Consider the following 4,421-nt stretch of genomic DNA (forward strand, 5'->3'; position numbering starts at 1 on the left):
GGAGGGATCGGGGGCGTGGCTCAATCAAGCCTGTTTTACATAACCCCGCCCCTGCCATTTTTTTCCAGAACTCTTCCACGAACCGCAGCGTTGTTCGTGGTGAGCCAAAATGGCCGACGGTTGGACTCACGCCATTGGAGCGAAACCCCATCAGTCTGAAAGACTGAGAGACTCATTTTTGTTTGTGCGTATTGTCTGTTTAACTGTTCTGGAAGGAATATGTAAAGTCGAGTAGTTATCAAGTGCCATTCTACAAAGCTATCAGTAACAATGTTCAATAATAATTACAATAAAAGTACTTAATTCCTATTGGATTGAATCTGAAGATAACTAGACCTCCCCAGGCGACTTAAATCAAGGTACAATCTGGAATTTGTGTGAAAATGGTAGATGTCTCTATTTATTAAAGATTTGGGGCAGGTTATGTCGTTTTATCAATTACGATTGTATCTTTAAGATCTGCCTTAACGTATTCTAAATCAGATTTTTTAGAGTTCAACAGATTGTTTATTAAGCCATCAGTTAGTTTTTTTATTCATTTCTGCCTCAGTTATGTGAGGCCAAAGTACGACAATGAGACAATAGAATATGGTTCGATTTTCCTTCTGTATTGCTGGTTGAACTTGATCATAAACATAAAATATATATTAAAAATATTCCATGCATCACCATGAAAGATGTGTTGATTTTTTTGTACAAATTTTATGGTGTGACGATATGAAATGCCCATAGAATTTTAAATGCTTATCCATACTGTTTTACATTATTTTTACTGTTTTAAAATTATTATTATTATTTTTAAAAAGTTGACAATGTACAGTATGTAAAATGTTAGCTAGTTAGCAGCTTTAGCTGGATAAATCTGTTTCTTACAGCAATGCACAAAATTGTATGTTGTTAAATATTAGCCGTGTGCCACTGATTGTCATTGTTTTGGAGTTATAAAGAGTTTACTACTTTTCTTAGTAGTATTTAGAGTAAATCATTTGTTCAGGTGTAATGTTGTTGCCTTAATTAGCACCTGAGGCTATGGTTCTCTGATTGCATAGAAAACCGTAAAATACAAGCTATTAGTATTTAGATTAATTGGTTTTTTGAGGTGTTATGATGTAAAATATGGTATTGGCTATGTGAGATGTAAGTAAGTACGGTAGCAGCTACAATTAAACTAAGCTACTAGCTAACTGCAATGACAGTAAGTACGGTTAACTGGTTAACAGTAAGTTTCCATAGTATATTCGGTGAATAAATGTGATTACATTTAATGTGGTCATAAATTTGGTTATACTTCATATTTTGTCTTTTTTCCTCTTTTTTTTTAGGTTTTAATTTTTTATTTTTTTTTGTTATTTTTTTTTTTATTTAGTTTTATCAGTATCATGTTAGTCACCACTATGGGGTTTAGTGTTTGTTTGAATGGCACTGTGCACCTTCTATATATAAGTATTCCCCTCCTCAGCTCGTATAAAGCTGTTTGTGATGAGCTTTGTTTCAAAATGTGACTGTCTAGTTCACCACTAATTTTTGGTGGTTATCAGTCAATTACAATGGTTCAGAACAGATATTAGCACTTCGATATGTTGGTTTATTAACATTACATCAGTTAATGAAATACGGTATTTTATTGTGAATTTAAGTATGTAAAACTTAAAAAAAAAAGTAGGTAAAGCACCTATTTGTAAAACGCTCAAAAACATAGTTAAGATATTACAAGCTACTAGAAAAACAGAATAGCTACAAAAACTAGTTATAGGTTTTTAGGTTGTATATATATTTTTAGTAGTTTATAGTTTAGTTAAAGGAAATTTATTTGTAACATTATTGCAGTTAGCTAGTTTTTGCTGATCGTTTGACTGTTAAAAGTAGCTTGTAGTTTAGCAAGTTTTCATTTTAATTTTTATGACTTGAGACAGAATGTCTCTGCCAAGGTACATTTATGTTATCAACTTGCCTCCTGTGTAGCTTAAAGATACATTGTAAAACTGCTGAGTCAGTTTAGCAGCTAATTTTGCAAGACTGCTGGCAGTATTTGGCCATTTACCTACACAGTGAGTGAAGAAATGCTGTTATGTAATGTGTTTCAGAGAACTGTTCTCTTCAGGTTTCTGTGGGCAGATGCTCGCCAACGTGCAGTGCTCGTCCATGAACGGGGGCGCGCCGTTTTGACACGGTCAGATTTATTGCCTGGGCTCTGGAAACGTGGAGGAAACCTGATAAACAGAACTTCCTATTTGTTCATCCATTCATATGTCCCCATGACAAGCACATATGTTTGGTGATGGATCTCCTCGGCTTGAGGAGACCGCTGAGGTGTACACTTCTGCGTCCTGAAGTTTCTGCAGATGGATGGTCTGGATGTGCAGAGAGGAGGGTTGGTTGTTATGTTTGTGCAGATGGGTGGTCTGGATAACATACACAAACCTATTAGTACTAAATACTATTCCTGCAGTATGTAGTATGTATCCGATGACCTGCCATCCTTAAATTTAATTTAACTAAAGTTATCATAAATCCACAGCTGAAAGCTGTATGTTTTGATTCAGAAAAGAATCGAGTCATTAGAGTCATTTGTTCAGGAATTGAAATACACAGGCTGTGCTGTACAAGAAAAACGTCTTATACAGCGCTTATTTTCTTTAGGATTGGGCGTTTATGAATAATTAAGTCCTTAATAATTATTTTATAATGATGAATATTTCTCCTCCAGACGTATTTTTTGGTCATTTGTTCTGTGTGAATAAATATTAATTCAGTGGTTATTTATTACTTTAGGAAGCAGAGAATAAATGCCCTCGCTGTCTGAAATGGTGCATAGATGATTTTTTTTAGCGGATTACTGACTTCAATTAAGGTTTGATATTGTTTTAATGCAAAAATTCTAATATGAGGAAGCAGCTTCACTGAATTCACTGAACTGTTTCCATTCCAATAATTACCAATGATATACTCAAAACATCCAGACCTGCCATTACTAGCATTATGCCGATGAAAATGTCTTAATTCTCTCTTCATCTTCATAGCGTTCCCATACGTGTCGATAAACACTTGCACGTCCAGTGCCTCAATGGACCTTGCAATGCACATCTTGATTTAATGGAACCTGGAGATTCGTCATAAAAATGAAGTCTGTTATTATAAGAGACTCTTCTGTAACTGTTTTCCCAACCTCCAGATTTACGCCCATAGATTAGCTGTCACTTCCACAGAGCTAACAAACGCCGGAGAGGGCGTAAGTAACTGCTCTGGGGGTAGATGGGAAGATATATATAGAGGGCCGAACTGGGCATGCTCACATCTACACCCACTTCCCACAAGGCTTGCCACCCCATTAGGCTTGTTTTCCAGACACTCAAGCCTAAATTCCTGCTGCTTGTCAGTTTCTTGGATCAGGCTGTTCCCGTCCGGAGTTGTCTAATCCGATCTCAGGATTCCTGAGGGATTTTCAGATGTTTTCTAGAATAAGCTATATGCAACACACAAAAAAAACTTTAAACTTTAAACTGAATTGAATTGAGTAGTACCTCCTTTGCAGTTATGCAGTTTTTACTAGAAGATTGAATTGCAGCTAACTATAAATCAATAAAGACTTTCTAGAGCTAACACACATTTTTGCTTGTTTTAAAAGTGTGAAGTTAAAGGGTTAGTTCACCCAAAAAATGAAAATTAGGCTGTGTTTTACTCACCCCAGAGGCATCCTAGGTGTATATGACTTTCTTCTGGGGGGTAAACAAAGGCCTCCTGTAGCGACTCAATGCGTTTTTGTAAGATTCAAGCTAGATTCAAGTGATTATTGCTTTTGAATATGGATATTTTTCTTACAAAAATGCATCGATTTGCTACAGGAGGCCTTTGTTCACCCCTTGGAGCCATGTGAGATACTTTTTTTATGGATGGGCGCTTTTTATTTCACTTCTTTTGGACTGAAGCAATGCAACCCAAAGACAATTTTTAATATAACTCCAACTGGATTCATCTGAAAGAAGAAAGTCATATACACCTAGGATGCCTCGGGGGGGGGGGCATTAAAACACAGCCTAATTTTCATTTTTGGGTGAACAAACCCTTTAACCAAAGCATTTTATTAATTAATTCTGTTTTTTAAAATCCTACATTGAGGAGAGATTACTTTAGAGTATTGGTAATTACTTTGAAACAATTTTCACTGCTAGTAAATGTCACAAATAATTCCAAGAAACGGCAAGTACCCTACCAACATCCAGCAACTACTAAATTGTCCCCAGCAATAATTTTGATCAAACAATTAAATCTGTTGTCTGCTGTTATGTACCCCTTGTCAAGTTTACATCTCGATGTTCAATGCAAGGGAATAAAAACAAAAAAATTTATTTGCAACTTCTTATTTCAGAGAAGAATAGTCAGAATTGTGTGTAAAAAAGTTGGAAGCATCCAGAAAGATTTCC

At 35.7% G+C, this 4,421-nt stretch overlaps 1 protein-coding gene across 1 annotated transcript in view; it reads left to right on the forward strand.

Annotated features, from left to right (window-relative positions):
• The window catches only part of LOC122134843 (mitochondrial import inner membrane translocase subunit TIM44-like), a 9,135-nt gene extending 8,459 nt beyond the window's left edge, over nt 1-676 (forward strand). The window contains exon 13 of the mRNA XM_042711642.1: nt 1-676. This exon is cut by the window's left edge and continues 125 nt beyond it. The gene's annotated coding sequence lies outside the window, so the exon portion shown is untranslated.
• The last annotated feature ends 3,745 nt before the right edge of the window (nt 677-4,421 follow it).

This window comes from Cyprinus carpio, chromosome A22 (assembly GCF_018340385.1).
Source record: "Cyprinus carpio isolate SPL01 chromosome A22, ASM1834038v1, whole genome shotgun sequence".
NCBI classification, from domain to species: Eukaryota; Metazoa; Chordata; class Actinopteri; order Cypriniformes; family Cyprinidae; genus Cyprinus; species Cyprinus carpio.